The sequence below is a fragment of the Panthera leo genome, chromosome B1 (assembly GCF_018350215.1).
Source record: "Panthera leo isolate Ple1 chromosome B1, P.leo_Ple1_pat1.1, whole genome shotgun sequence".
In the NCBI taxonomy this organism is placed as follows: domain Eukaryota; kingdom Metazoa; phylum Chordata; class Mammalia; order Carnivora; family Felidae; genus Panthera; species Panthera leo.
Window position 1 is genome coordinate 158677756 of NC_056682.1, and position 24789 is coordinate 158702544.

Consider the following 24789-nt stretch of genomic DNA (forward strand, 5'->3'; position numbering starts at 1 on the left):
CAAGAGAATTATGGAAATAATAAAATTACATCCAAATTTCAAGGAACACTTCATTTTTAAATGCCTAATTAAATGTATCTTTGTAATAAAAGAAATCATTCTGAAGAAATGTAATAGTATTTTAATTCCTGAGTAATAGGTATGCTGAATATTAATTTGCCTTATATTTGGCATCTACAGGAGACAAAAGCTTCTCCTCAATGCCAAAAGCAAGCAGTACATTCACACAATCTGAGACAGAAAATAAAATCAAAGTTGTTTGGCAAAGGGAGAACTTAAAAAACTGAGTGCTTCATTTAAAAAAAAACCTAACTGGCAGATGATTATTTTTAGGGTTTTTTTTTGCTTTTTTTTTTTTTTTTTTTTGCATTTCAGTCAAGAGACTAATGAAGAGCAGTGATATTTAAGTTCAGCATTTTAGTTACTTGTTTCTTCATTTATTTATTTTGTGATTCTGCTTCCTCCTGACGAGTACTGCTTCTGACTCACCTCAAGAATAGCCCAAAACAGAGAGGGAGGCAAACCATAAGAGATTCTTAAATACAGAGAACAAACTGAGGGCTGATGGAGGGGAGTGAGGGGCGGGGAAAATGGGTGACAGGCATTGAGGAAGGCACTTGGGATGAGCACTGGGTGTTGTATGTAAGCGATGAATCATGGCAATCTACTCCTGAAGCCAAGACTACTCTGTATACCCTGTATGTTAGCTAACTTGACAATAAATTATTAAAAAAAAAAATAGCCCAAAACGTTCTAACTCATGCGTTAGCAATGAAGTTGGATAAAGAAGAAAAGTCATTCTGTCATTCTGCTTCTTTTCAAGACTGTTTCCAGCTCTCCTGCCTGCTTTTTCCCATTCTTATTTCAAACATTAAGATCAACTTATACCCTGATTTCTCCAGTGAGTGGCCTATAATTATCCATTTTCTTCTTTCTCTAATTATGTTATACTTTACTCCCCAATTTTCTATCAAAGTCAATTCAAAATCATCTCATTTCCCTTCTTTCTATTTTTCAAGCTCAATGGCATTCAAAAACTATGCCAACTATATACCCCATGCCACAAGAATAAGACAAAATTTGACAAGTGTGATTTTTCTAAGCACAAACTAAATCTTTAAGAAATAGAAGTGTAATTCCAATACCCATGGGGTCAAAGTTAGATACTGCTAGATTAAGACTCTATGACATATCTGCATGTTAGTGAACACTATAATAATTCTAAAGGATATGACAATTATTAAAAGAAAAATCAATATATAAGTATATTATATAAATGCTCCCATTAACCTGTTAGATATTTGGAAATAACTTATCTAAAAATCATTATTCTTTGCAGTATTTTGTATTCAAGTATAAAGAGTTTGTGACTCATGTTTAAAATTTCATCTTTCTTCAGAACAGTACAGTAACATTCAAAAACCTGAAGCAGAATCAAATCATGTCATTTAGAAAATATCTTCCTCTCTGTGCATTATCACACTCCTCATACCTTGCCATGCCAGAGAAGGTCTGAGTACCACTGGTTAATATTAGGCTTCAGGCTCCTACAGTTTTCCAAGTAAATGAAAGGTCAATAATACCTGTTACTTGCAGGCTCCAGGCAGACAGTTTTGCCTACCAATTCAGCATTGCCCATGGTATCACTGCTGTAGTTACAGTAACTATCCCAAAGGTACTTACAGCTCGTTCCCTATTCATTCTAGCATAATCCTCTCACTTGCTGACCATTAGCAGTGTAATTAATGGGCATTTTCTGATCGATGTACCCTTGCAGGTAAGTGTTATAATAAAGGGTGATTACAGTGAAGAATAATACAGTTGAAAATCAGTACCTAGTCGTCACCACTCATTGGCAGGGCCATAACAGAATCAGACAGTGAGACCAGACTGCATAGAAATTATATCAAATAAAGTAATTCTTTCAATTTATTGCACTTTTAATTATGCCATCTTTAATTTAAAGAACTACCTTGCCCCATACAATGTAGTCTCCAAGCTAAAGGGAATTAATGTAAGGCTAACTAATTTTCACTCCCCAGCACATTTGAAATCAATTTTACCTTAAGCAAAATGTTTTATGAGTCTTTAGTTTACCTGGGCATTATGCATCTTCATAATTTTCTAATGAGCTTAAGATATCCATAAGCAGAAGCCATGAATCATATTTTTGGTAGCCCTTAAAAACATTTTTTTTGCAATCTGTTGTAAATTAAAAGAGATGTGAGAAAATGAGAATAAAATATCATTACCACTGACAACCTCACAGCTCAATACACCATGTTTTAAATCTCATTAAAGGGTCAGTTGTCATTTTTAGTAACCTTCATCATAGCCAACACCGTGCCATCCAATCTTTCTTTAAAATACCAAGGAACAGAGGTCACACAAAGAGCTGGGGCCATGAAAATCACCCCTGAGAGTGGTGTAAGGAAGTGGAGCTCTTTTCAGAGGTTTCCATTTCAATATTGACACACACTGAGCTTTGGTATTACACAGTAGGGTCGGGTACAAAGGTCCAATGAACAAAACTTGAGAAGACCCTGTGACTCACTGTGATTTCCTGATGACCAGAATCAGAGGGGACATGATGACCATCTCACAGGTAACCCAAAAGGAATACATAGCCAAGATGAGGCTTAATCATTACTTTGTGGATAAAGATAAAATGGAAAAAAATCAGATCTCCAGCAGTCACAAGCTTTATATACAACCAATTTTCTACATACAGATTATACTTACTGTGGATTCTCCTAGGTTGAATTTTAATAACAGACCAACTTCTATTATTGGCCAGTGGCTTCTGAAGCTGATCTCTTTCCCCTGTCCCTGGGTATGTTCATGGGAAGACAGTATTTTAATATAATCGAAACATGCTGGATTAATGAGATATACGTGCTACCAAAAATAACAACAGCAAACAACTATTCTAGTAATTCAAGCAAAATATAAGTGATTTTTCAAAATTCTGTGTCTAGCCTGTCCACAACCATTCTTTTCCACTTGGCAAGTAATGGAGGTGATCATAAATAGAGAAGAAACTCATGCTTTAAAGTTATAGCACATTTTTCTTGATTTCAGCTTGTGGTAAGATAGTTTGTGGGCTGCTGGGAAGAATTAAATGGAGAAATTTAAATGAAGAAATGTCTATGCTCTGGAGGATTTCAAAAAGGTGTTCTTTTGTTTGTACCCAGGTAGGCAGAACTCCCCACAAAATAGCTATTCAAGCCCCACTTAGTCCACTTTTCTTCAGTTTTGCCCCCTTGTCAGCACATACTATATAACTGATCTTACCCCTTATTAAAATTCGCAGGTTCTAAATAAGAGGAAGGAGTTTATAACAAAATCAAAGGCACTGAGCACACAGTTTTACTTACAGTCCATTAGATGTAATTATTGCCACTCCCAACAGCTTGCTACTCTGATTTCATTTTGGGAATGTTAAACATAGCTAGAGTTTTATCCTGAATTATTTCAAATAGTTGGTAGTAAAACTTCTCATCCTGTAGCTCACCTCCAAAGACATTCTGTCAACAAAGTTCACTACAGATCAGTCTTCACTGATTTTCCTGACACTTTATGTATTAGTCTGCTAAAGCAGCCATAATAAAACACCGCAGACTGAGTGGCTTAAAAAAAACAGAAATTTATTTTGTTACAGTTATGGAAGCTGATTTAGAGATCAGGTGCCAGCATAATCAGTTTCTGGTGAGGTCTCTCTTCCTGGTTTGCAGAAGGCCACCTTCTTGCTGTGTTCTCACATGGCAGAGAGAGAGATAGAAAGCTCTAGTGTCTCTTCTCTTTATACAAACACCAGCCCTTTCAGATGAGGACCCTTCCCTAAGTTCTCATTTAACTTTTATCACCTGCTTACAGGCCCTATCTCCAAATATTGGGGATTACATGGGTCCAATCAACATATGGATTTTGGAGGGGTACAACTCAGTCTATAGCACTTTATATGACAGAAATGCCAAATCTCTTTTATTATTGCCATTTAAGACTCTTAATAGGACACCAAAACAATAGCTGATGCAAGAAAAAAAAGAGTTATACTGGATGTTTCAAGAAATATATGCAGTGGACACACTATTCAAGCTGTGACCTTATTTTCTTCTATTAATATTTGATTCCATTTCTGTCTGGTGGCTGAAAGAAAATTATAGTCACTTCTGGGAGTTTTCCCTCCTCTCCATTTCCATGGAGTAGCCTGAACATTCTACCAAATTTAGGTAGGCTCAAGGCATTGGGGAGTATGGGAGGGAACATCTGATTTTTGGTCAGTCTTTATCCACAAAAGCTCCTCTTCCTCTTAGGATCTTAGCCCTGATGCAAACTTCTCCTGGACACAGGCTTGAAGAGGAAATCTTTGGGGGGGTGGGAAACAATATGGAGAAAACATAATTTAGTATCTCAAATATTATCTTACCACATGAAGCAGAAGTTGTAAGTTTGATCCTTTTTATTCATCGAATGTCAGATTTAGAAAGGCTTGTAGTGATTTTGTACTGCATTATCATAATTTTGCAGATGAAGACACTGGGGTCCACACAGGTGACGTAACTCATGCCAGGTCCCATAACAACTTAATGGTAGGTCACAGACTGGAAGCCAGGTCTTCTCATGACACTGATGCATAATTCATAACATAATTCAATTAAACCAACACCACATGAATATCAGAAACCATGCTAGGCCCAGCAAGTGCCCTCAGAGGAGTCAAAAAATATAACATGTATAGTTTTTAATAGCACTGGGGTTCAATGGAAGGAAGTCTCCTGATGTTGCGATTGCTTCTTGCTGACCTGTTTTCAGAAATGTCTACTGAGAGCAAAATAGAGGACTCTGGTAGACTAAGAATACCTTAAGATATTTTCTGCTTGAAACATCTTAACTAATAAAATTTACATTTTTCTCCTCTGTTTCAAGTCACCTACAGTAAAAAAACACTGCTGGACACTGTGATGAAATCTTGTTACACACTCTGTTCTATCAGCTTTGCTAAGATTAGTCAGGACTAAGAATCAGGGACACTTTGAAGTGAAAGGAGAACAACCTCTTATTTCACTTCTATGAAAAAAATCTTGTCAAACACTCCATCTTGAAGAAGAGGGTTTCCCTTCTTTGATTTTTTAATTAAATAAAATAACTCAAATACATAAAGATAGACTTTAGATTAAGTGCTTTATAACAAAAATATTAATCCTCCTAGATAATTCGCTTTTACAAAAACAGGGTTCTTATGGCTCTAATAGAGTAGGAAATGCTATTATTTTCTCTCTCAGCCCTACCACTAGATAGCAAGCAACTTGCAAGTTATGTGATCCCATTAAAAAGTCAAATTGCTTTGACGAAAGAAAAACTTTTTCATTATCGTTTTATCATTATTTTTATGTTATTTTCAAATGTACAGATATAAAATGAATATAAAAATGAATCCCATCATCCTGTTTCAACAATTACCAAATAATAACTAATTTGTTTTCCTCTGTACCTTCACCTATCACCCCTTTACACACAAATTATTTTGAAGCAAATTACTGTTATTTATCACATACATTTCATTATATATCTCTATAGAAACTCTTTTTAAGTATAACTCAAACAAATACCACCGTCCCATTTAAAACATTAATAATTATTCTACAATTGTATCAAATGTTCTCAATTCTTATAGTTTTATTTTTATAGTTTCTGCTTTTACTGCTCTTCAATTAACAATCCATGTAAGGTCCATGTGTTACAGTTGGTTTATATGTCTCTGAAGCTTCTAATTTATAGGTTCTTCCTCCATCTCTTAACTTTTTAAGTTTATTTATTTATTTTGAGAGAGAGAGCAAGCAGCATAGGGGTAGAGAGAGGGGAAAGAGAGAGAATCCCAAGCAGGATCCACACTGGCAGCACAGAGCTGGCCGCGGGGCTCAAACCCACGAACTGTGAGATCATGACCTGAGCCGAAACCAAGAGTTAGTTGCTTGCAGTTATCTTTAACATTTTCCTCAGTCCCTGTATTTTCTATAAATGAGAAGTTAGATCTAGGGACTTCATCTACAGTCCCTTACAGATTTTCCACATAATACATCAAAACTGATGTATGCTTCCATCAAGAAGCACAAATGTTTGCATTTTTTCTTTTTGATATTAACAGATACTCATATATCATGAGGGGTTGTAAACTGATGACATTTTAAATTCTATGCTGTCCCTTTTCATACATTAGCTGGATATAGTTCTATATTCTACAAAAAGAAGCTTCCCTCATCCTTAGGTAAAATAAAAGTATATATTTTAGTTCTTGTAGTCCATTTCTTGTGGTTTATTTCTTGTTAGACATTCCCTCTGTGAGACTGCTTTAACAATGCACTTCCCTCCCAATACCTGATTTGTTTCTTATTGCCTGAGCCCCCTCTACCCAAGGTTGTTCATAGTTAGCACCTATTAAGGCAGTTAAGTTCATGGATGTACTATTTAAGCAGTGCGATAGAGCAAAGTGGTACATCTTTGGAACCTGGAATTACGAATAACTTTTCAACCTGGAGACTCCAGCTTTCTGAAATATAGTTTCTTCATCTGTGACAAGAGAATAATAACAGTACTTTTCTGTGCCAGTTATCATGTTCTTGCTCCAAATCCACGCTTCTTTGCCATGCTCCGTGACACTGGAATTGGACCACAAAACACTTCTCCATTGCCAAGCTGACACAATGTAAGGCTTCTCAATGGAGGGCGCTAGAGGGACACCGCAAGAGAAAGGAGCTTCCATATCTGATTCCAGTCTGGACTTCTCCCACCTATGTTATAGCTGCCAGTAGTGTTTGGGAGGCCCCAGTGGTGCTCACTCTCCACAAGTTGTACCTGTACCTCAGGAGCTACCTCCTGCAAATCAGCTCTGACCTGTTGAAATTCCAGCAAACTTCTACAGGCATTTCCTAAGGATAACTTCACCTACCTACATCTTTTAGCAGGTCAGCTATATCTTCTGCTTTTGAAAGTAGTTACTTTATGCAATAGAGGTCCTAGAGTGCCCTGGAGTGCAGTGTCCCCTGTTCCCAGGAACCTGGCACTTCAGGAGAGTATCCTATGTATGTTGCTTATGCCCTGCTGTTGTGTCTGAATCACTTTCACTTTCCCCGCAGTCATCTGCACTGACTCTTTGCCTGCTGTGGGCTGTGCCTGCCCTCTGTGGTGTTACTGGGACCCACAGACAGGCCAGTTCCAACAGCGCATGCCCACCAGGGAACTTGGGAGTAGGTAAGCAGTATTAGCCAAATTTGCGCTGAGCCGCTGAGCTGCTAGTCCTTTGCCAGATGCCCAGAAGCACTGCAGAGGCTGGGGGGCTATGTACCAGGGTGCCCACGGGCACAAGGTTGAATGTGGCATACATACAGTGATGGCTGGGTGTGGCCAGGCCTATTGTGCAGGGATGGCTGGGGGCACGAGGTTGGGCATGGCCTAGTAGGTGGGCGCTGTATGCAGTGTGGGGCAGCAACTGTGCCCTCAGGGGCTGGACAGGGCATGGGCAGGGCACACGCACAGCTTTAACAAAATGTGCCCTGTGCCCAGGGCCTACGCTAGCAGGCTTGGAGTGAGCGAGTCCTCAGGAGAAGTGGGAATAGCACACCACTAGCTGGTGAGGCAGTAAGTGTCTGTGTCACCCCACCTGCCACAGATGGCCCTGTGATTATGCTGGAGGGGGTAGGGGATGGAAAATGGCACCTTCATTTTTAGAGACATTCCCCAACACACTCAGAAATCAGTATGAACAGATATGTCTTCTGTTTGCCCCCAGTGTTGTGTAAACTTTTGTTTTTATATTGCCTTTTCACACAGGCCCCTGCCTCTTTAAAGCAGCAACCCAGCTCACCTTCCACCCTCTGGGCTAGCCCTGTGCTGAGTCAGCTGACTCCAGGCTGAGTCCCACTGGTTTTAAACTCATGAAATTCAGCCCTTCTGGTTTTTAAAGCCAGACGTTATGGGGATTAGTCTTCCCTGTGGGAGCTTCTTGGCACAAGGGCCTGTTTCTCCGCTCTCTCCATGCACATAACTCCCTCCCTCCTGTAGGCAGGCTCCCTCCACCTTTCTGCCCCTTTCAGATGCACCTTCTTCTCTGTATTTAGTTATGGAGTTTGTTCTAATGGTCTCTGACGTCTCTGATCACTAGCTCTCAGGCTTATTGACTCGGATGTGGATGATATCTAGTTGTAAACGTAGAATGGGGTGAGCTCAGGGCTCCCCTACCCTGCGATCTTGCCAAGCTCCCCATCTTCCCTCTATTTTTAAAGGCCTCTTTACCCCTCTTAGGAGTTTATCACCTTTTACCAGTTTAATATTTTTTATATTAAATTACTGGGGTGATTTCTGTCTCCTGTTTGGAACCATGATTGATACACCACTTCAGTTTCTGGGAAACTAAATTGATGTACTTCATGTAATAATGCAAATAATACTAATGCCTAGCACTTAGTAAGTGTTAATTAATCCAGTTGTTATTCATTATGATGATTTCTCTACAAAACTATGGGTGAAAACCCTTATTTGGTTTACGTATAAAGGTATGTTACAGTAAGAAAAATTAGTCAAAAAAAATATGGAGTGCTCTCAATTCTACGACTCTCCCTAGAAATGAACTCAGAAAAATGTCACCTTTGAACAGGAAGACAGCGAAATGTTATAGTGAAAGCAGAACTTTCTTTTAAAGTTCTCTCTGATAATTCTAGCATTTGGCCAGTTGAGGGACCTAATGTCAGGTGCAATACCCACAGATTGTACACCACACTCCCTTCCCTGGAACCATATTATTTTCACATTTGCAATAAAAGGTGACCATACAGAGCACCTGGGTTGCTCAGTAGGTTGAACAGTTGAGCATCAGACTCTTGAGTTCAGCTCAGGTCATGACCTCCAGGGTTCCTGAATGTGAGCCCTTGTCAGGCTAACAGTGAGGGGCCTGCCTGGAATTCTCTCTCTCTGCCTCTATCCCACACATGTGCTCTGGTGCCCATGTTTTTGCTCACTCTCAAAATAAATAAATAAACTTTAAAAAGGGGGGCGGGAGGCTATTTATTATCTTTGTTTTTAATCAGAGTAATCATTGAAAGGGGAATGCATTTTGTGTTTGATATTTGAAAATATAGTCAAGAGAAATGCACATTTACTTCAGATGAGTTTAGGTCTAGAGAATCTTTCTAGATTCAGAATTCATAAAGGAAGTGAAATTTTAAGAGCTACTTGAAGAAAATAAAGGCAAACGAACATTAAGAAGTAAGTGAATTAAAATTTATGTCAGGTATCATATTATTTACATGTGTTAACTTATTTAATTTAACAACAACAATACTGTGAAGTAAATATATTCCCCCATAAAAGGAATCTTTGGTTTATGAAGGACAAATGTGCTACCTAAATAATAGAGCTAAATTCTAACCTAGTTTTAATTGGACTTAAAAGCCAGTGGGTATTGGTATTTCCCAAAGTATGCTTCAAGAGACAATAGTGCCATAGAAAGCTGAGAACCAACACTTCTAACCTGAATGAATAAGTTCAGAAGACCCTGGGTTAAACAAAGTTAGTTACCTTTTTAATTACAAGATGATTCAGAGACATTCATATACTAATTATGATGTGAATCTTTAAGACAAGATATATTTATATAGCATTTCCACAACTCATTTGACCACTGAAGCCCTTTGCACAAGCATCTTGGGATACTAATATGTATTCTATGGAACACTCTTTGAGAAACAGTCTGACTCTCTGCACGAGCACTCACAAATTGAATCAATATTAACATTAGAAGCTCAAATGAGCATTTATGTTTAGAAGTTTTCATTCAGCTTTGCATATGTAGATCAATGAAGATCAAATACATCAAGAGAAAATATGTTGGCCCATCTTCTTGCTGTCTATCGCACAGTATAGTGGATCATTTTAAGCCAAATAGAGTAAATGGTTCACTAGCTAAAATAAATGAAAACATGCACCAGACGGTCCATAAGATAGCAAAGTGAAATAAAGTTCTTGCCAAGTCAACCTCTGCAAAGGAGAAAAAGCAAAGGAAAACATGATGATGGTAAATAGCTCTATCAAAGAGATTTTAGGAAAGAAATTTAATAAATTTTCTATTGTAAATAATGTACAATAAAGCAGGCTATTTGACCTTCTCCAATGATTTTAGTTGAAGAACTGTAATCCTGGGAGACAATGTTCAGGAAAAACTGTCCATCAAAATGTTGGTATTCATTATATTCACCAATGCATGCTTGAGGCTTGAATAGAACATGACTTACACAAAGCAAATCCCATGGCATCCTTTCCTGGAACAAAAGCTAGCTAGTTTTAAAACTCAATTGGCAGAAGGTACAATGATAACCACTTCAATTTTGAGATATGGGGATAGTTTACAATTCAAGTAATTCAAGTTTATAATTCTTATATACATACATATATGTGTGTGTTTGTGTTTATATATAGGTTTATATACATATACATATACATATACAAACATACATAAACATACATACACACATACTGCTCTCTTTCTCTCCCTGCTCCCTTTAACCCTGAAGTTCCTATAAAACCTCAAGCTGACCCTTCCTGACTTTTCAATTGTCCATAAGTTTCATATCTTGAATGAGGTTATTCTAAATTATTCCTCATAGGCTGTGCATTATAGTTGAGCTTTATGGATTTGCATCTGACTCCAAGTCACAACACAAAATAGTTATAAGACCTCATTGAAGTTATTTAACTTTTTAAGATTCAGTTTCCTCTTCTGTAAAATAGACTTGCTATGAATATGAAATTATATGTTATCACGAAGTGTACAGCAGAGTTTTGGGCATATAAGAAATGGTAGCTATTACTAAGTTCTGACTGTTGTGAACATGAACCCATCTGACACTGACAAAGGAAGTATACAGTACTGTACTGTTTTTCTCAAGTGTTTCCACAGAGGTATCTTTAACAACAAAGAACAGTAACTTATGTCTCTCACCACGTAGGCCCAACACCCAGAAAAATGAAGACACTTCTTTAGAGTGTGCTTTCTTCTTAAAACCATGTAAATTTTGTTTGATATTCAATTATATATCCTTGTTTATTTTAACATAAAAATGTTTTCAAATTACTTACCCCTAAGGAAAATTAATGGTTGTAGAAGACAGTAGGCAGCAAGTAACAAAGTTTGAGAAACACCAAGTTTGAAGAGCCTGTATTAGGTCATACAATCAGTTTGTAGTTAACTCCCCTTCACCGTAAGCCTAGAATATTACTGCTTGGGCTGTGTTCCGCAATTTATTAACCATAAATATTTACTGAATGCTGCCCTGACTGTGCTCACAGGGGTTGGGTAAACCTAGCAAGAGCTCTTCTCATTAAGGGTTTTATGAGAAGGGTGGTAGGTTAAAATAGCATCACAAGAAGTAGAATAGAAATCATAGTCAAGAAGAGGAAAAGAACAGTTAAGCAAGAGCCTTGAGTCAAGTAGAAAATAATGATGTCAAAAGAGAAGTTAAGTACACCTCAAGAAATGGATCAAGGCAAGCAAATCAGGAAGGAGGCTATGAATGACATGTTCTTATATTGACTGTGTAGTGTGGGAACAAGTAAACTAGGGCAATGTTTATCACGAACATATGATTATGCCAGGTGCCTTTATCTATGAAAGCCAAAAAGTCAAGGTCTTTATCTCCTAAAATCTAACAATTTTAAAGGTGACAATAAAGACAAATATATTTTTATCTTTACTCTGCTTTTAGAATGTAATATTGAAATAGCTAAAACCTACTGAACTGAACCAGTACCAGGAATCAGGCTCTTTTCTAAACACTTCACAAGCATTAACTCATTTAATCCTTAAAAAGGTAGATATAATCAACTATCTCATTTTGCTGATACAGAAATAAGATTAAAGAGGTTGAATAACTTGCCCAAGATTATATATCTAGTAAGTAGAAGAGCCAAGATTCAAGCTCAGGTAATCTAGTTCAGTGTCCTTATACCATCATTTTGGTCCACCAAACCGTCATGCAATTAGAAAGTAGAATAAGGACTAGGGGGAAAAAATGAGGTCACAGGGATTGGTAGCTGAAATATCCTAGACAAGAGTGGTATAATTGTCACAGACTTTCAGTGCAAGGGAAGTAAAACCAACTAAAAATAGTATAAACGCAAAAAGGATAAATTAATCCATGAAACTAATAAATTAAAAGATTGCTAGATTCAGACAGAATTGGATCAAGTAATGCAAATTATGTTATTAGCACTCTCTCCCTCACCCGCTCCATCTCTCAACTTTAATTTTCTCTCTGTGTATTATTCTAATTCTATCATTACAAAATTACCCATGGATTTCCTCAATGCATCCAAGAAGTTTACTCATCAAAAGTCCACCAAAGTCTATAGTGCCCCATCTCAAAAATCCATAGAAAAGAGACTGTCTCTCTCCAATATCCATATGAACATCCCAAGGAAGGATTATGATTAATTCTGCTTGGATACCCCAAATAAATTATTCTGACCGGAAAAATGGAGAATTAAGCTAGGCAGGCCTAAGTGATGCTTGTGTCCAGAGGTGGAGTTTGTTTATAAAAGGGGAGGAGAGCAGAGGGATAAGAGAAAAAATGATCTGTTAGCTAGAAACAATAGCTAGTAATAGAGTCCATTACAAATGGCATATGGAATTTACTTGTCTTGAGTCACGGGACAATATGGCAGACCTCGCAGTTTGGCTGAGCTGAGACAGGGAATTGACTTTCAAACTGGCCCTAATAACAATCACAGTGATTTCAAGAGTTAGCAATTGTGCACCACTTTACAGTTGAAAAGCATTTTCCACACATTACTTCCTTTGAAAAAAAATGATTCACTTTCCTTTCACTTTTGCCAGAAGATGGGTTCTCACTTGCTGTCACCTCCTCAGAGATTTACTCTAAGAAATATTGATTAAAATGTCTAATGTTTCACTTCTCCAAAACCAGCTTTATAGGGTATGGATGATATAAACATTCCAGAAGCTACACTGTTTAGCTTTGATCTCAGCAACTGCCCTTTAACATGATATTCTGAACATCTCACATCTGAAGCTACTCTCACTGTGCCATTGGCCAACCTTTAAGAATCCATGGGCAATGCCCTACTGATAAAGCTAACGTAAAATGTTTTAATGTTTGAAATAGGACCTATTAGTCTCGGCATATAAACTCATGCATGCTATAAATGTAAGGTTGAGACTATAAAAAGAGTGCTGATGTCAAAACTATTTCAAATTTATAATGTTTACACAAAGTATCTCAACATAGAAAATTAAAATAAACTACAGGCATAGATACCAGCAAAACGTTCGTGATGTTTTGAGTAGTTAACACAGATTAACAACATAAGTAAAATTACATATTTAGCCTGGTGCAGACATTGGGGACAGTGATGGGTGCTGCTTCCCTTGTGTCCACCTTGGCCACCTAGCTGCTCCAGCCCATGCAGAGCTACCACCTCTGCCATCACCCCTTCAACCTCTCCGTAGTTTGAAGTGAAGCAGTTGTCCTTTCTGGAAGGAAACTTGCCCAGATCAAGCAGGAAGTGGGGCAGAAGTTGGAAGAACGGACGGCACAGGGCAACAAGCAGACACACCTGAGTGTGGTTCTGGTTGGTGAGAATCCTGCAAGCCCCTCCTACATCCATAACAGAACAAGGGCAGCTGCAAGAGTAGGAATCAACAGTGAGACAATTGTGAAACCAGCTTCAATTTCAGAGGAAGAACTGCTGAATTTAATCAACAAACTAAATAATGATGGTAGTGTAGATGGCCTCCTTATTCAGCTGCTTCTTCCAGAGCACACTGACAGAAAAAAGATCTGCAATGCTGTCTCTCCAGATAAGGATGGCTTTCCTGTAATTAATGTAAGGCAAATGTGTTTCGACCAGTATTCCATATTACCAGCTACCCCACGGGGTGTCTGGGAAATAATTAAGCAAACTGGCATTCCAACCCTAGGAAAGAATGTGGTTTTGGCTGGGAGGTCACGAGGTCAAAAAATGTTGGAATGCCCGTTGCAATGCTACTACACACAGATGAGGGCATGAACACCCTGGAGGTGATGCCACTGTTACAATATCTCCTGGATACTCTACCAAAGAGCAACTGAAGAAACATACGGTTCTTGCAGACATAGTGGTCTCTGCTGCAGCATTTCAAACCTGAGCACAGCAGATATGATCAAGGAGGGAGCAGCAGTCATCACTGTGGGAATAGAGTTCAAGATCCCTAACTGCTAAATTCAAGTTGGTTGGAGATGTGGATTTTGAAGGAGTCAGAAAGAAAGCCAGTCTCTGCAGGTGTTGGTTCCATGACAATGGTGATGCTAATGAAGAATACCATTACTGCCACAAAAAAAAAAAAAAGGTTGGGAGGTTTGAAGAGCAGGAAGTGTTGAAGGCTAAGGGGTGTAGAGTAGCAACTTAATTAACTATTGTGTCTTCTGTCATGAACAATACTCCAAGCCAGTTCAAGAGGCAAAGCAGGCCAATAGATATCTGCAATATTTTTTAGTTATCTTATTGAAATGGCTTAAAATGATGCTTTGAATTCATTAAAAGCTTAAATGGGTGGTGTCTGTGCACATAGCTCTGCAGCACCTCACCATGGACTATGCCAGTATCATGCTGGGTCATGGAATCCAGCCAAGAAAAGCCATTAACCTAGTGATTAACATGGAGGGCATTGTCACATTGAGAATGGATGCTTAACTTTGTCAAGCCACTTCAGTTAAAATTTGCCTTTTCTAGGTTTACATTTCCTAAGTACTATTCCAATAAGAGTTGATACTCGCTTTAGGTTCCAAACCTTTTGAGTTTAATTGGTCAAACCAAAGGAAAAGTGTTGCTAGAGAAAATGAGGGAAAAGGTAAAAAGGAATAAATGGTAATTGAGTAGAAAAATATTACTCTAATTTAAATACATATTATATATAAAAACGACATGCTAATGGTGCCCTGACCTGTCATTTCACGGCTTAGTCATTAGAAAAATGTTTCAGATTGTTCCATGTGCTGGTAGTCCTCATTTTATGTGTGTTACATTCATGAGATTTTCCCATTATTTTCTAGGACTGAAAGGCTTATTTTATTTTATAGATTATTTGTTTGTACTATCATATTTGGCTTTTCTTATATCCTTGAACTTCATCGTTATATTTTTGTACTGTTAGGGGTGTCTGTATGGTTTCCTTGGTATATCTTGAAACCTATTTTTTAAAAAACAACACTCAGATTTGATAATCATTAGGGCAGCTTGTATAAGTTCGCAACTTACTTTTCCACCAAAGACCTTGTCAGTAGCTGCCTGATTTTCTCTGATGTACCTTTTGGCTTTCCCACACAGGTTTTTGAGAACTTGAGTTAATATTGAATTTTATCAGACTTTCTGATTAAAAGGCTTTTTGGGGGGTTTATTTCACTGTGTTTTTTTTTTAATAAAACACTTCTTATTGGTGTGGGGAAAAAAAAGATACAGTTGGTTAGTTTAGAAACAAACATTTTCTGAGTGTCTGCCATGGACCAGGCACTATGCCGGACACTGAGCCTAAAAATATAAGTAATATCTCTGTACTTGAGGCACTTGATATTTAGAGGTGAAGACAACACATACACATAGTAGCAATTTGTTGAGGGAGGGAAATACTCAGGGCACTAAGGGAGACTCAGCGTACTAAGAGTACAAAGAAAGCAGAAACTGATCCAGTTTGGAAATTAAGTATAGGCTTCCTAGAAATTAAAATGCCTGAGTTGAGTTCTGAAAGAAGGGTAAGAATATCCATGTGAAGGAAAGTAGGAGGAACATTCAAGGCAAAAGGAAAAAAGTGAACACGTGTAGAAATGTGGAATAGCACGAGGTATGCTAAGACAAACACATATTTCCAATTTAAGTGTAAATTATAAGGCATGAAGGTTGGGGAGATGAAGCTGAAGAAGTAGTGTTATGGACTGAATGTTTGTGTCTCCCCAAATTCATATGTTGAAGTTCTAACCTCAGATGTGATAATATTAGGAGGTGAGGCCTTTCAGTGGTTTATTAGGTTCAGATAAGGTCATGAGAGTGCACCCCTGCTGATGGGATTAGTGCCTCCAGAAGAAGAGGAAAAGACACCAGAAGTTCCTCTGTTCACCATGTGAGGACATGGCAAGAAGGTGGCCATCTGCAAGGTGGGAAGAGGGCCTTCACCAGAAACCAATCCGCTAGCACCCTGATCTTGGAACTCCCAGACTCCAGAACTGTGAGAAATAAATGTCTGTTAAGTTACCCAGTCCATGGTACTTTGCTATGGTAGCCCAAGCCAACTAAGACAGGTAGGTAGCAATAGGTTCATGAAAGGCTCTAAATACCTTACGGAAGTTTCCACTTTACTTTGTAAGCAATGGGAAGTCACTGAAGGGTTGTAAGAAGAAGCCACAATCAGAGTTTTATTTTGATAAATAACTGGCAACTATGCTGAGCATGAGCACAAATCATAGAGCAGAGTTACCCATGAAGAGGCTATTGCAGTCAGTCAAGGAGAGAGGAGTTTACAGCTTGTAGTGGTATAAACAAAAAAAGATGAAAATTCAACAAATTTGTAGGAAGAGATCAAAATAATCAGATTGCGGTAATTATTGTGTGTGCAGTGAATGGGCTAGTGAAGAGCTAAGAGTAAAACCTGAGTATTATACCTAGAGAATTGGGTAGGTGGCTGTGAAAATAAAGAGTATCCAGAATACAGAAAGAGGCGAGGAAGAAGACACATCTTTGACAAGTAGTGTTTAACCTGCTGCAGAACATCCATGTATGTCCAGCAGAAAGTTGATTTTGAGCCTCATTCTCAGTGGAGAGTCAGAAATGCAAATTTGTATAACATAAGAGACAAAGAGATTTCATAAGCTTCTAGAGAATAAAGAAGAATCTCAGGTGAATAATCAGATATCATAATGGCTTTAGACCTCTTGAAAACAACATTGAAATTCCAAAGACAATGAACCTTAAGGCTGTGATCTCACACAAGTCTCACATGCCAGTACCTATACTTAAGTCTAGAGGGAGAGGCAGGTCTTGAAAATAATTGTGGGTGTAGTTTTCATCCTATGGACTGAAATGGAATCTAATATATAAAAATCCAACCAAATGTGAGAGGTGAATTGGCAAGAAAGCCACACCCTAGACTAAAAAGAAGTGAGACTGTTGAAGATGTAAAACATGGCAGGGCTGTTAACTTGCTAGAAGAAGGATGCAAGCTAACAAGGCTGCTCAGGCACCAAAATGGTATATTTTAATACTCTCTCTTTAGAAACAGCCAAGGACAGAAATGGAAAAGGAAGAATGACTCAGAAGGCAGAGGAAATCTTATAGAAAAAGAGTAAAAAAAGGGGGCAGGGGGAAAAATTAGAGAACAAGTATACTATAGGAAATAGTATAGGAAATTAGAGAACAAGTATACTATAATAGGAGTTTCAAGAAAGAAAATTGGGGAAAAAAATGGTTAGGAGGAAATCACTCAAGAACACTTCTCAGAACTCAAGGAATAGTCTGCAGACTAAAAAGGCCCACAATATACTCAAATAGACTCATACTGAGGCATATCATCATATAGTTTCAGATTATATGAGGAAAAAGAAGATTCTACAAGCTTTCTGAGAAGAATAAAACAGTTTATAGAATAGAAATCAGAATGCCTTCAGACCTCTCACAGCAATATTGTGAACTAGAAGAGAGTGGGGAAATGGCTGCAATATTAAGAAAAAAATTATTTCCAATCTATAGTACTATATAGATATAGTTTGCCAGGCAAACTAGCAATCAAATATGAGAACAGAGTAAGATTATTTTTAAATTTTCAATGTCTGAAAAGTATTTACTTCTCATGCACCATTTCTCAGGAATCTACTAGAGGATGCCCTAACTAAACAGACAGAGTGATCCAAGGAAAAGGAAGTCATGGAATACAGGAAATAGAACACTCAGCACATGAGAAAGGTGAAGGGAATCCCAGGCTAATGGTGACTGAAGATCCCAGGAAGACAGTAGTATACCAGCTATATAGAGGGAAGTGAGTCCAGCTATATAGAGGGAAGAGGTCTGAGTAGCGCACTCCAAAGTTAAACTTGCAGAGTGTTATGATATCATTACCAGATGCTTGAATGGACCACATGCTGAGGACACTCACTACACCCTCAAAGAAGTTCTGCTTTTGCATATTTCTGAGAACTGGATGCTGGCTAATGTGAATTTGAAATCCGAAGTATAGAACAGGACTATATTCCTACTAAAACCAGCACCTGGCTCAATGCAACCCTGCTGATAACCCATTGTGGTGAGAACTATACCTTCCAAGACTAATTCATGATCTTGCCCACTTACCTTTCCAGGAATGCCTAAATTCTCAGAGAAGCAAAGCCAGATTATGACCAGGCAACTCTGTTCAGCTTTTCTTCTGAAACCCCTCATCTATCAGTGGTGGTACCGTCTTCTCTGTCAGAGTTAGGTTTGCACTCACTCTCTTTATATTTTCACCCTTCACATTCTTCTTACATGAAAATAACCACTGATAATAAAATATTAAACTGATAATAAAAGAGAAAAGAAAAACATCTGTAGGATATAGATCAATATGATCATAGTGGCATATTTTTCAGAGTCCAGTCAGCAAAACAGAGAACTCATCATTACACTGCAAACACAGGAATTATTAACATAAGAGTTAGAAGGCTTAGAGAATGCAGAGGAAACTCTAAGGGAAACTAGAAGTAATAACTGCAGGAAACAGCTGCCATATCCTTGGTCTGGTAAAACTAAAGGAGATGGGGTTACAAGAATCCAGACACATAAAAGAGGGGCTGGAGGGGTGAGTTCAGACATTTGAGGGATCCCCTCTGTCTCATCTGTACTTTTGAGGGGTCCCTGAAGTTGGTTCTGGAAGTGCCAAAAGAACGTGGAGGCCGGGGGCAAATTACCACTGGTGAATATTGAATGGAATGAGAAGAAACTGAGAAGTGCCTTCTCCCTCTTCTCACTCCCTATTGATAAAAACCTTCCAGGAAGCCATCTGGTAAAGCAGTCTGGGGAATGTCATTGGCAAAGGCACAGCCCCAGCTGCCCCAGCTACAGCATCACAAACAGAGTAAGGGAAGACAAACTTGCTGCTGAGGATTCTAGATAATAACAAGTTCAGCTGGCTACATCTGGAGATGAAACTAAAGACAGGGAAGGGTTTTGCTTTTTCTCTACCATTTGAATCTTTTACAAGAATATATCTACATTTTACTTGAAATTTTAAAATGAAAAATCTTTAAGGGAAGCTTTAAGTTGATTATCAAATGAACTATACTTATATTTGTCTAATACATTCATGAAAGGAATAAAACTTTCATAAGAAAGATACTATTTTCTTTCACTTTATGTTGTGTGGTATGAAGAAATTTTTAAATAACTAATTTAAAACAGATTTTTTAGTATTTTATGGTGAATATATTTTATGGTGAAAAACTAAAACTTGAAAATGCAAAGCTCCCTTATGGAGAACTCTGTCAAAAAACTGAAAATTTGTTATATACTGGTCATGAAGTGATAAGGTCACAACACTGAGCCAAAAAGACCTGGCCTTGAATCCCTACTCCACCACTCACTAATTGGGCAAATTGCTTCACCTTTCAAAGCCTCAGTTTCCTCAATCTATAAAATGAGGAAAAGATTTCCAGATGAAAATATGGCAGCATCTTAAGTGAGAATAGATTAAATGGTTGTCATTAAAGAGAGCACAGAACAGGAAGATTTTAGAAATCATTGGCTGAAAAAGACTGAAAATATTCAAACAGATAAATGTTTCACCTAAGCTGTATATTTCTCTAGATCTTTTTTAGTTGATGTTACGGTTTTTCTTAAATTGAGAACACAAGTAGAGGCAATAAAGGAGTTGCTCGTTAGAGATTTGATGCTGTTATTTGAATATGTCTAACTTATGGAAAGTATAATATGCTGGATGTTGTGCTAATCTCTGCTAAAAAAAAAAGCCTAACTGGTTGGCTCACATGGTCATAAACTCAAGACACCAACAGCACATACGCAAGCAAAGTATGTTCTTGGCTTTGGGACTGCCATTGCTATTTGCAGAGACTAGTGATGTTTGCCTGATTCCAAGACAACAGGAATTACTTCAGTCTTTGTTTAAATTTCATCTTGAATTACTGTATGTCAAGTTTTTTGGTTTGCTGACATTGTTTTCCAGACCTACACAGTTGTCATTTCGTGTGAGGCTGGGTTTCCATCTGTCCTTACATTTTACTCTTCTGCTTCGTAGCTACTCACTGAATTCTCCAATGCTCACCTAGTCTGGGTTTATATACTTATATATCACTAGATACAATGGTAAACCTGGGCATCAGCTTTAGTCATTCACCCATTCATTCTTAAATTCATACATTTATTGTCTTCTAAATATTGAATTCCATGCTTGATACTGTATATACAAAAATAAACAAAGCAATACATTTGCCCTCAAAGATGTCTGGAAAAGGAAAAGGACACAGAAACAGAAAATTAAAATACACTGGAATGATTTTAAAACAAAGAATCTTCAAAGAGGTAAGAAGAAGAAATAGATCCCAGAGGCGTTCAATTTTATAACAACTCTAGAAATTTTAGCAATATGAACTTTAGATGCGATCTACTCTAAGATCCAAATACATCCTTAGCTAATTTCACATTCTCCCTAAAAGCTTCACCCAAACCCCACAGCCTTTGTGTATGTGGCTAGTATTTATGTGTACATGTGGGTATCTGTCTGTGAGGGCTCTTGTTGCATTGGTGATACTGGTGTTGTATTATTTTTGTTAATATTTTCCTTTTTGTTCTTTGCTACACAGATATGAGAATTCGGTAACGGCTTTTCACCCTGTATTTCCAAAGAAGTCCTGGGTTATGTGAAAGGTCCCCCTTGAATCAGACCTTGGTCACCAACTGACAGTCAACACCCTACCACTAACTCAGTGAAAAATACAATTCACGACAGTTGTTTGAGTTTAAAATTAAACTGAATCTGAAACACGACAAGGTGTAATAACCTCATTCAGGGTTTCTCAATGTCAGCACTACTGAAATTTTAGGTCAGGCAATCCTTTGTTGCTGGAGGCCACCCTATGCATTACAGAATGTTTAGCAGCATCTGTGGTTTCTACTGGATGCCAGTAAGACTTTGCCCCTCAAGTACTATCAAAAATGTCTCCAGGCATTGCCAAACATCACTTTGGAGGCAAAATCACACACGATTGAGAACCGCTATCCTAGTCAAAGCTTCTATGGCCGTTTAGCTGCCCATTTGAAAGCCGACTCTCAAAACAACTGTGTCTTGCACATTGCAGAGATATTTGAATAGCTCTGGCACTATTTGCTAGGACTTTTCAATTCTTGATATATTTCCCAATTGTGAGTGGATCTGAGATGAGGATACATACAAATAACCATAATTACAGATTAAATCAATAAATTATTGAGTATCTGAAATTTGGCAGGCAGTGCAGCAGCTAATTTACATGAAAGTAGTGTGCACTAAGCAATTATTATGTGTCCAGTAAATAAGTTATTACATTCATTATCTCATTTAACTTTCACAACAACCTTACAATGTAGACTCTATATTTATTCTAGTATGACAGATAAGGAAACTGAGGTTTAGAAAGATAAAGTGGAACTTCTAGGTAAAATGGTCAAATAAACTGACATAGGAAACCAACATTTTCTTTTTTTTTTTTAATTTTTTTTTTTAACGTCTTATTTATTTTGAGACAGTGAGAGACAGAGCATGAACAGGGGAGGGTCAGAGAGAGGGAGACACAGAATCTGAAACAGGCTCCAGGCTCTGAGCTGTCAGCACAGAGCCCGACGCGGGGCTCGAACTCACAGACCGAGAGATCATGACCTGAGCCGAAGTCGGCCGCTCAACTGACTGAGCCACCCAGGCTTCCCCCTACATTTTCTATTACCACAAAAAAAAATGCTAGATTTAGAAAAATATATATTTTTTTAATTTAAAATTAATAGTAAATATTCAAAAAGAAATGTAAGTCCTAGAAATAAGAAGAAAATACACAGTTGTAACAGAATATTGAAATCAGATGGGTATAATGAAATCACTGGGGTCTGAGATATTAATACTCCAATGGAAAACTCAAATTAAAGTGTCTGAATAAAGTCAGAAGTCAGGAAAATTCCCTTGGCAAATATCCACCTACTAACGATGTGACATGATTATAAGCCTTGAGCCTTGGATGGAAAAAGTCTACCTCAAGAAATAAGATTCCCCAGCCTACATCTAAAAAAAAGTATAATATCCAAATTTGCTCATGACTTGCAGGGAGACCCAGAGCTAAAAAACTAACATGAAAACATTTCCAAAATGAGTGAACATATAGGACTACATCAGAAATAGCCATAAAATTATCAATAGGGTCATTTCCATGAGTCAAAAAAAAAAAAAAAAAATGAAACTCAACAACAAATAGTTCCATCAAAAGTGAGCTGACAAAACCTATGCAGCATTTAAGGACACATATTGCCTTGAGTAGTCAGCAGAGGCTGAAGAACCATCAATAACAGAGCAATCAAAAAAGACTTTAAAATAATTGTCATTTTATAATAGCTAATGGGGGAAAATCATAAATAAAGTACATTATTAAAGGTACATGTGAAAACAAAATTCTTTAAATCTAAATTATAGTCATTGAAATTAAAAAAAAAAAAAAAAAGCCTCATTAAGTAAGATAAACAAAAGATTCCCCTAAGAAGAGAATCCCTGAAGAGATGAACGCTCTGGAGGAATCATCCAGAACATAGTATAAGGAGATACAGAGTAAAAAAATGAGAGGTTAAGAGACACGGAAGATCGAAAAAGAAATTCTAACGCTCATTTAGTAAGCACGGTAAAGAGGGAAAAAATGAGAGGATAGAAGTGAATATTTGAAAAACATGTTGACTGAGAAATTTTCAGAACTGAAAAAAGGCAGGAGAAGGCATGAGTCATCAGAGAAATTAAGTGGCTAAACCTGAATCTAAACCACTATGCTACATACCACCCATAAAAACTTATAATGGGGCGCCTGGGTGGCTCAGTCGGTTAGGCGGCCAACTTCGGCTCAGGTCATGATCTCGCAGTCCGTGAGTTCGAGCCCTGCGTCGGGCTCTGTGCTGACAGCTCAGAGCCTGGAGCCTGTTTCAGATTCTGTGTCTCCCTCTCTCTGACCCTCCCCGTTCATGCTCTGTCTCTCTCTGTCTCAAAAATAAATAAACGTTAAAAAATTTTTAAAAAAAACTTATAATGTATAACTACCATTGTTTATTATCTACTATTAGCAGGTCACTTTATATCAATGCTTCTCAACCAGGAACACTTTTGAACCCCTGAAGATACTGGCAATGTCTAGAGACAGTTTTTGGTTGTCACAACTGGGAGGTGAGGGTGGTGGGGAGAAGGGTTTACCATTGGCATCTAATGAACAGAAGGCATTGATACTGTTAAAAGTCCTACCACCATAGGTCAGCCCTCGCATTGAAGAATTATCTGGTCCAAAATGTCAATAGTGCTGAGTGAGGCTGAGAAAACCTACTTTCCAAAATAAATTGACACTGATACTCACAATCCAATAGTAGATCTTATTCCTGATGAAGAAACTGAGAAAAAATGGTTTAAGTAATTTGCCCAGGTCATACAAGGTCATACAGCTAACAGAGTAGAGCTGAGATCCAGATCCATATTGGTCTTACTCCAAAACCTATGGCCTGCAAACTTCATTTTTTGCAAAAGTCCAAATCAACAGAGACTGCTACTATGAATGTGTGAAGGAGCAGCAGGAACACAGAATGCACAGGGGCTGACCACGCTGGTCATATGACTGCTCTTTAACATGGGATTAGCCTACCAGACTTATTCTTATCCCTCATCCTGCTATAGTTTTGTATGTATTCATATCCCACAATGGGAGAGATGGAGGTAGTTTTGTGCTCCTTTAATAAATTACAGTTCCTATGATAAATGCTCACTACCACTCTAATACCCACTGCTGATACACTTACTCCTTGTGACCTAAAATTTGGAACATACGGTGCTTTTAAGGACTCTCTGGACCACCTTGACTTAAATCCACTTTGCAGTGAGACTCCATTGGATAGTGAATATTTCGTACTCATTTTTACTTCAGATGGGCCCTCCAGATGGTCTCTTTCTTGTTGGCTCAGCCCAAACACACATGCATAAATCAGCAGCAAATTTGGTAACAGGACACAAAATCTGGAATCAAAATGATCCACTGACATGATCATGCTGTGTTTCCTAGCCATGCTTTGATCTCTCAAATCATAGTGAAACTCACTTCAAAATAAAAACATGTCTAAATATGCCATTCCAATTGTATTCTAAAAATTAGATTCATGAACACTTTTCAATCAAACAAGTATTTTATTATTCTGTGTAGAAAGTGCATGTACTATTGTCACTATGGGTAGCTCATGATTCTCACAAGAAATCTAAGCTCATCTTAATGTGATTCTTTTAAAATTAGAAATGTTCTTCTTCATTGATGGGGCTGCTGTGATCTTTTCAAAATCTTTTTCAAATGTAGTTTATCTTATCCCCCATAATTTTTCTTATTACTGTTTTTAGACATAAGTTTCCTTGGAAACTGGACTTTCAATGGACTTTAGCCACAAATAGGCTTAAAAATGCCTTTATCCATTTATCATTTCATTATAATTAAATCTATATGATGTGGTCTGTTCTCA

General features: G+C 37.7%; 1 pseudogene; it reads left to right on the top strand.

Annotated features, from left to right (window-relative positions):
- Positions 1-1763: 1763 nt before the first annotated feature.
- LOC122218510 lies at positions 1764-14429 on the top strand (annotated as a pseudogene).
- The last annotated feature ends 10360 nt before the right edge of the window (positions 14430-24789 follow it).